Consider the following 9369-nt stretch of genomic DNA (forward strand, 5'->3'; position numbering starts at 1 on the left):
GTGGCAAATATATGTTTTGTCAGTCCAATTATTCTGGATATATTTTTATTTTTTTCAGTTCTTGGACACCTCATGGAACATCAGATTATTAGAGTAGCCAGGATTGCAGTTGCTGTCACTGCTTTCTCTATTTAGTCTCCTTTGCTGGTTTCTTCTCTAGGTGCTACTTAAACACATCTATTTCACTATGTTTATGTCTTTGGTCCATTTATCAATTTACATCCTCATACAAGTGAAATTCCCATGGCTTCCATATTAAAGCCTCTCATACCCATATTCTCAGTCCCGAGAACATTTTACCAAACGTGAAGTAGCTATTTCCAACTGTCTGATAGATCTATCTATGTGTCGTCATTTGTCATGGTGTCTTAAGTCCAAAATGGGATACTTTCCTACCATATCATCCCCTTTCTAACAAAGGCAGCCTACCACATACTTGTTTCATTCAACCGGTCAATCTTGGATTTATTCTCCACTTCTCCTTTCTTACTTCTCATGGAAGTAGCCATTAAACACTAGCAGTTCTCCCTCAGATATGTCTCTTAGGCCAGGCGCGGTGGCTCACGCCTGTAATCCCAGCACAATGGGAGGCTAAGGCGGGCAGATCACCCTGAGTTCGGGAGTTCAAGATCAGCCTGACCCACATGGAGAAACACTGTTTCTACTAAAAATACAAAAATCAGCCAGGCGTGGTGGCATGCGCCTGAATTCCCAGCTACTCAGGAGGCTGAGGCAGGAGAATCGCTTGAACCTGAGAAGAAGAGGTTGCAATGAGCCGAGTTCAAGCCATTGCACTCCATCCTGGGCAACAAGAGAGAAACTCCATCTCAAAAAACAAAAAAAAGAGCTTAGTCTCTGTAGTTATCCTCAGTGACTACCCTTTAAAAAAAAGTTATGATTACTGAAGAATAACATTTAAAAATTAAAATTAAGAGGGGGAAAATGCCTAATGTGTTGTTGTACATTTGAAAAGAGGGCAGTGATGTTTATATTAAAATTCCATATTATAGTGATTATTTACCATAAGTTATATTATTATGTATAGATTTTAAATCTGTCATATGAAAAATTTCTGCTAAATATAATATTAATAAATGTGGATAAAATAGAACATAGTTGTTAATTGAGATTATTATCCCTTAATGTGAAATTTACAAAGTGTTATAAACTAGCAAGTGTGACTTTGAATTACAGGTCAGAAAATATCTCTCTTTCCATCCCACTGAGGGCAGGGTGTACTTTACCACCTCCTTAATTTCGAACTTGGTCATTAACTTGCCTTGGCCTACAGAACATTGGCCAATTTGACCCAGGTAGAGGCCTTACATGAGGTTTGGCTTGGCCCTTGTGCTCTAGTGCTCCATCCATGAGAGGAACATGCAGCAAGTAGCTACTGCCCTTCAATCTGGGCCCTAGAATGAACACATGTGGAATATACCCAAACCCAGCCCACAAACTGGAAGCAAGTTCAGTCAATCCATAAACTGAAGAAGAGCTACCAAGCCAAGTCTTTTTCCAGCCCAGTGAGATCTCATTAGACCTGCAGATCTGTGAGCATGAGTATAAATCCTTTTGTTGTATGTCCTGAGGTTTTGGGGTGTTTTGTTACACAGCATCATCATGGCAATATCTGACTAATATACAAGCAATGAATAAAACAAATAAAAAGTGAGATATTCCATAGTTCACATGACAGAATCATTTTTCCTTTCTGGATATCAGTCTGTCTTGCACATCATGTTCAAAATCAAATCTTGAAGAGTCTAAATTCAAATTTTAATAATAACAGCTGCAATTCTTATTATTACTTACTATGTACCAGGCACTTAAAAGGATTATTTTATTTAATCTTCACAACAACACTTTTAGATACTATTATCCTCATTCTATAGAATAGCTTATAAAAATGACTCAGCTCCTGCCTCCCTCTCTCCCACATATAAAACTACTCTTTCCTTTCGTGTCTCCACTGACTTCTTACTTATTTGGACTTACTAGTTGTCCTCCTGCCCAACCTCAGGGACCAGTCTCATAGTCTGGAATGCTTTCTTCTTTCCCCACATTTGCCTGGTTATCTCCTCCTCATCTTTCAGCTCTCAAAAGAGGGATCTAGTACCTGCCCCAAGTTGGATCAGGTCTTTTGTTCTATGTACTGATTTCTCATTGTTGCTTTAACAAATTAGCATCAACCTAGTGGCTTTAAACAATACAAATGTAGGCTGGATGTGGTGGCTCATGCCTTTAATCCCAGCACTTTGGGAGGCCAAGGTGGGCTTATCACCTGAGGTTCAAGACCAGCCTGGCCAACATGGTGAAACCCTGTCTCTACTAAAATACAAAAGTATTAGCTGGGCATGATGGCAAGTGCTTGTAATCTCAGCTACTCAGGAGGCTGAGGTGGGAGAATCACTTGAACCCGGGAGGTGGAGGTTGCAGTGAGCCAAGATCATGACGTTGCACTCCAGCCTGGGCTAAAGAGCGAGACTCAAAACAAAAAAACAAACAAAATAAAGTAAAACAAAACCCACAAATATTATCTTAAAATTCTGGAGGTCAGAAGTCCTAAAATCAGCGTATTGACAGGGCTGCATCCCTTCTGAAGGCTCTGGGAAAGATCCAATTCCTTGTCTTTTCCAGCTTCTAAAGGTTGCCCAAATTCCTTGACTCATGACTCCTTCCTCAGTCTTCAAAACCAGAAAGTGGCATCCTCAAATCTCTTCCTCTTCCTCACCAAACCTTCCCATTTTTCCTTTTGCCATGTCTGTCTCTAACCCTTCTGCCTTCCTCTCTTAAGGACTCTCGTGATCACATTGGGCCCACCTAGATATTTCAGGATAATCTCATTTGATGAGCCTTAACTTAATCACACCTACAGAGTCCTTTTTGCCGTGTAAGGTGACAGAGTCACAGGTTCATGGATTATAATGTATACGACTTTGATGGCCATTGTTTTAACTACCGCAATATATATTCTCAAATTTCTCATAGTATTTCCATAGCATTTATCACAATTTCTGAGTTTATTTTTGCATGATTATTGATTAATATCTGTCTCCTCTTTGTCACCTGAGAACAAAGACTGTGTCTTATTTATTACATCTCTATCTCATTGCTCAATGCTTGGCATATGGTAAAACCTCAAAAAATATCTGTCCACTGAATCAATGAATGAACAAGTCAACACTGATATACACTGCCTCCCGTGTGGTTATACTTTCAATCAGTATTAATAAATATGTAAAATTCAGAACAAAGAACATGAACATGGTAGTTTGTTCACTGTGGTTGGCCACTCAAAACCACTGGGAATATTTTGCTTGGTTCTGAGAACCATACTTCAAATGTGAAAGAGGCAAATTGGGGCATATATTTAAAGGAGGGCAGCAGTATGGCGAAGGAACTAAAAACCATTACGTAAAACTGAGAGTTTATAATGTTTAGGGCTGAAGCAGTAGAGATGAATAAGGGTGTCAAGCAAAGGAAAACCTATCATCAAAACTGCAATCCCTACTATTATCATGGCAGCAGTTATGTGTGTGAGTTTTGAAAAGCATGGTTTTTTTAAGCAATAGTTTGCCTTCGCAGGTAACTTTGTAACATTTTCTCAGGTAATTATTCTTTAGAAAGATAAATTTAGTAGTTCTGATAAGCATACATAAGATTATTTTGAAATGATGTCTTAAATTGCATTTTGGCACTAATGGGATATTCAAAATAATTAATCTAACTATAGAAAAAAAATCTAACTATAGAAAAAAAATAGCAACAACACCTACTATTAACTTTACTCCTTAAAATTCTCACCAATGAAAAGAATCAAATATTTAAAAATACGAACTAGTTTCTCAAGGGTATATTTCCTCCTCCTCCTCCTCCTTCTTCTTCCTCTTCTTCTTCTTCTTCTTCTTCTTCTTCTTCTTCTTCTTCTTCTTCTTCTTCTTCTTCTTCTTCTTCTTCTTTTTTTTTTTTTGAGACCGAGTCTTACTCTATTGTCCAGGATGGAGTGCAGTGGCACGATCTTGCCTCACTGCAACCTCTGCCTCTTGGGTTCAGGCAATTCTTTTGCCTCAGCCTCCTTTCTCCTGCCTCAGCCTCTCAAGTAGCTGGGACTACAGGCTCGCGCCACCACGCCCGGCTAATTTTTTTTTTTTGTATTTTTGGTAGAGACAGGGTTTCTCCATGTTGGCCAAGCTGCTCTCAAACTCCTGACCTCAGATGATCCACCTGTCTCGGCCTCCCAAAATGCTGGGATTACAGGTGTGAGCCATCTTGCCCAGCCTAGAGAGTATATTTCTTATAAGAGGAAGTCATTGCCTCCTTCTCTAATGCTAGGTGCAATATCTGTCCAAAGTTTTTTGTTTTTTGCCCAAATTAAGATGGGCCAGACATTTTGTGAGAGTCTTTGCATACCGGTTCTGATATTTGATGCTTTGATTCTTTTTTGTATTATCAGAATGATAACACAGATTCTTGGATCTAGGAAATGTGTTTCCAAATATTTTCATATGCTGTACCATCATTTGGATATTTTACCACTTACGTTGTATTTCTTTATGCATTCATTTATTCAACAAATATTGATAGAGTGTCTACAGTGCGCCAGGCTCTGTTATAGGAATTGGGAAAATACTGGTGAAAATAAAACAAATAAAAATTCCCGCTCTCAGGGCCAGGATTCTGGGGATGGTGGGGAAGCAATGGAAAATAAGAATTTAAAAATGCAAAACAGTGTAAGATAGATAGTGGTAAGTACTATGGAGAAAAAGCTGAGAAAGAGGATTAGAGTTCTTTTGGGGTACAGAAGTGAGACAATAGGGTTGCAGTTTCTGATATGGTGGGACAAAAATGTGATAAAGATCTAAAGAAGGTGAAGAAGGGAATGAAATAGGTGTCTGGTGGCAGGTTTCTAGGCAGAGGAGCAGCCTGTGCAATGACAGTATGCTTGGTGTACTCCAGCCAAAGTGAGGACACTGGTGTGGCTGGAGCAGAGTAGATGGGGATGTATGGATAGGGAGACACAGGTGAAGTAAACTTAGGGGTCAGTATTATTTCATGTAGGAGCTTGAAGACATTTGTGAAGACCTTCGCTTATAATTGGAGTGAGGTGGGAAGTCACTGGAGGTTTTTGTCTCCGTCTCCATCTGTTTGCTATGTAGGGAGGCTGTAATAGGGTCAAGGTATTTGTAGAAGAGTCGGAAGTCTAGTGGGATAATCTGGGTGAGAGATGACAGTGGTTTGAAGCATGGTGCTAGTTATATTGGTGGTGGCCAGTGGGCAGGTTTCCATCATAGTTAGAACTCACGGGATCTACTGATGGATGGGATGTGGGTCAAGGTTGATTCCAAGGTTTTTGGCCTGAGAAAAGGGAAGCCTAGAGTTATTAACTAAGAGGTAGAGGAGCAGGATTGGAGAGATTAGGTGTATTTCTTGATTAGGTACAAATCTCATGTGATTGTACTCAGGTATAGTGAAACTCTAGAGGTAAAGGAAAGTGTAGAAATCAATTTTAAGTAGGTAATACAGTAAGAGTAGCATTGAGGTGGGGGCTATATTTCACTTTATATCCATTAAATGGTTTACATTTAAGTCTAATGAAGTTCAGGATTTTTTTTTTTTTTTTTTTTTTTGAGATGGAGTCTTGCTCTGTCACCCAGGCAGGAGTGCAGCAGCATGATCTTGGTTCACTGCAACCTCTGCCTCCCAGGTGCAACCATTTCTCTGCCTCAGCTTCCTGAGTAGCTGGGATTACAGGCGCCTGCCACCATGCCCGGCTAATTTTTGTATTTTTAGTTCTCTGCCTCAGCTTCCCGAGTAGCTGGGATTACAGGCGCCCGCCACCATGCCCGGCTAATTTTTGTATTTTTAGTAGAGACAGGGCTTCATCATGTTGGCCAGGCTGGTCTCGAATTCGTGACCTCAGGTGATATGCCTGCCTCGGCCTCCCTCCCAAAGTGCTGGGATTACAGGCGTGAGCCACCGTGCCCAGCTGAACCTTAGGATCTTTAACTTCTTTCTGATCAAGGATGAACAAAGGTATGAAACACACGAATAAAGAGCTATGCAGGCAAAACCCAGTCATAGGCACCATCTACCTTCATTATGAGTTATGATAATCAAACTTTTAATTTTGCAAAATTATAATTTTTTAAATCATGGCGACTTTTGTACTCAAGTGTGACTGAGTATTATATACGATGGATATTTGGTTCTAAGAAACAGAACTGCTGATAAAAAGAATGTGTACACGCTTGTTGAGCTGCTTAATAAATAACTATTTGATGATGATTCTGCAGTATGTTTAAAGGCAATCCTTCTTCTGTTGCTTTAGAGAGTTCATTTGGCATTCTAAAAATGGACGTAATTTCAGGGGGTGGCCAAAATGTATCAATTAGTCTGACAGCTAGGTCTTTTTAACAGATCTATAAATTTCCAATTTCCTTTGCCCTCTTAACCATGGTAAATCATCCTGAACAAGATCGTTCTTTTGAACAACAGCCTCCTTATTAGCTGAGATCAATTGAGATTAGAAAATGAAAAATACACTAGATGCTAAGAACTCTTTATGAAACCACATTTGTAGGATGAGTATTGAATGAAGATTAATGTGCTATTTTTGGCTTCTAAATCACTGATTTAAAAATTTATTTTCTACATCCCACTGCTGGATTAAACACTAATATATATTTGGTTGGTTTACTTGCTTGCAAGTATTATCTTTTCCTCTTTGAGCTTATGGATTAATGGAAGGAAATGATTTTTAATTTAATTGTATCTTGCTTTGCACACCACATGTGTTTCTGAAAGAGCTACACACTAAATTGGTTAAATTGATTATTTTTTCCTATTGAATTACAAATTAATGACTAGCTTCTTTGTTTTAATGTCTGATTGATTTTCATTTGCTTTTTGAATAAAATACAGGATCCTTAGCACATCATGTGATCTGGACTTATGTGATCTGGACTCTGTCTACCTTTGTAGGCGACCTCACCACACTCTCCTACTCTCCTCTTCTGTCTCTAAGCCCCAGCGACACTGACCTTTTCTCAACCCCTAGTAATTCAGGCTCAAGATTTTTGCACAAATTGTTTAAAAGTTTTAATTCTCCAACATTCTTTGCTTTATTAAAAATTTAGTACACATAGTACATTGCTTTCTTAATTCTCCATCTTCCCTTAGCTAGAAAGTAGGCTCCAAAAATGAATGTATTTTCGTCTTTTTATTCACTGCTGAAACTCTACATCTAAAAGTGATGAATAAATGAATGAATAAATTGATAAATGAATAAGGAATTCCTTATAATGGAATAAAAACTTCCCTTCTCTAAAACCAGGTAACTTCTATTCATCATTCAAATTCTAGCTTAAATGTCACTTTTTCAGGCCACTCTTCTATGACCCTAAGACAAGATCGAGTTCCTCTATTATTTATTCTTATAGATCCTATACTTTTCTATATAGTTTATTAGAACTCCAACTTATAAAGTTTATTATTTGTGAGATAATTTGCTTAATTTCTGTGTTCTCCCCTAAGCTGTAAGCTCTGTCGGGACAGACAATGTTTCTTACTCTTACCTGTATCCCCAACACTAGCACAATGCCTGGATCATAGAGACACTCAATAAGCATCAGTTGAATGAAACCATAGATGTGTGGATTAAGCAACTCCTCAGTTATAACTTTGTCTCTCTGTTCTACTGTCCAATGTTCTCACAACAAAAAAAGTAATTAATGAACCCCAAAAGAATGCCTTAGTATTCTGGATAAGTTCTTATTTCAATGCACTCCTCCATGAATTCAATAATGCTTGGAGGATCCCTTAAAGATAATGCCTAATAATTACCTCTTCACCTCATGCTATTTAATTAAACAAATACTTAATGAGTTTTTCCTCTAGTCCAAGTTGCACAGAGGGAAATAACATCATGTAAATAGTGAAAAGACCATGCGTTTTCAAACAGAAAGATCTCTTTCACTTTTGCTGCCTATTAAATTTGGTTATCAGCTGAGCCTTGGGTTCTTCATCTGTCAAACAGAAATAGCAATACCTATTTTGCAGGGTTTATGTAAGGATTAGTGATAAGTATATGTATATTGACAAGCCTGACACATAGTCAGTGCTCAAAAGATGGCGGCTGTTATTACTGTCACTGGAAAGTAAGCTCTTAGAGGGCAGACTACACTTACATTCCCCGTACCTTACACTCAATAAAGGCTGGTTAAACTGACTAGCAATGGGAACCATAGCAGAATATGTGCTACTTCTCAACTCTCAAGGGCCTTAAAATTCTAATCAAGAAAATACACTCCAAAACATATTCATGAAATATTCAGATAATAAAGAAAAACAATACTTATTACAACCTATAATATACATGAAATTAGAGCAAAATGTGTGTTATAGACCATACATGCTTTACATGGCCAGCCAGGAAATGATAGGAGGTGGCTGGCTGCAGTTACTGTGAAATGATGAGTTCACATTTTTGTGTGTTAGAAGATGCATACCGTAAGCCTCCTATGAAAGTGTTCAATTTCTTTGGCAAAATTTTATGCTATCTATGCCAATGTTGGATAAACAGATTAACTTGTGGCTTTGTGTTTGTATGCTTGCAGACAAAATTGGGTTATCGATCTTGTGTATCAAGGTGAACTTGTCAGAGGAATGGGTGTTTTTTTTTTTTTTTTTTTTCTTAAACAGTGGCTGGCTAACCATTACAAATAGGTTCTGATGATGTTGGGTAATACTGCTCAAATAGGGCTGTATTATGCAGAGCACATGGCAATCCTTGAAAACTAAAACAGACAATTCCACTTCTTTGTAGTGTGCTTGGCACAGGTTTGCAGTTGTATTGCATCATCTATAAGCATTACATATGGCTGTCCTTTCATCTTACCAAATTCTTTGCCAGCAGATCTAATAGATGGGACTGAGAAAGTGAGCATGAACAAAATAATGTTTCTCTTCTCCAGGATATTCTCTACTTTTTGTTCCTTAGGTATCTATGTAATGGCATTTGACACAGAGCCAAACACAAAGGCAGCCCCATTTAAGGTTTTTGATACATTGACGATCATTCAGAAAACTTCAGATTCCTAGTTATAGAATTGAGTCCAACCACCAACACACTTCAGAAGTCCTGACGTTAGGAAAAGAGATGGCCACCATCTTTAACCCACTTCAAGTCCTGTAAGGATGATCTAGAATCTACTTTGTGCCAATTAGCGGCCAGGCACACATCAACCTGCCCAGACTACCAAATGCAGAAACAAGCCCAGTAGGAGCAACTGCTCCTAGGTTGCCCACACACCTGCATCCTAGTGGCAACAAATATCCTGGAAGCCTTTGTGTCCACACACTCATACCTAC

The sequence above is a fragment of the Macaca mulatta genome, chromosome 8 (assembly GCF_049350105.2).
Source record: "Macaca mulatta isolate MMU2019108-1 chromosome 8, T2T-MMU8v2.0, whole genome shotgun sequence".
Classification (NCBI taxonomy): domain Eukaryota; kingdom Metazoa; phylum Chordata; class Mammalia; order Primates; family Cercopithecidae; genus Macaca; species Macaca mulatta.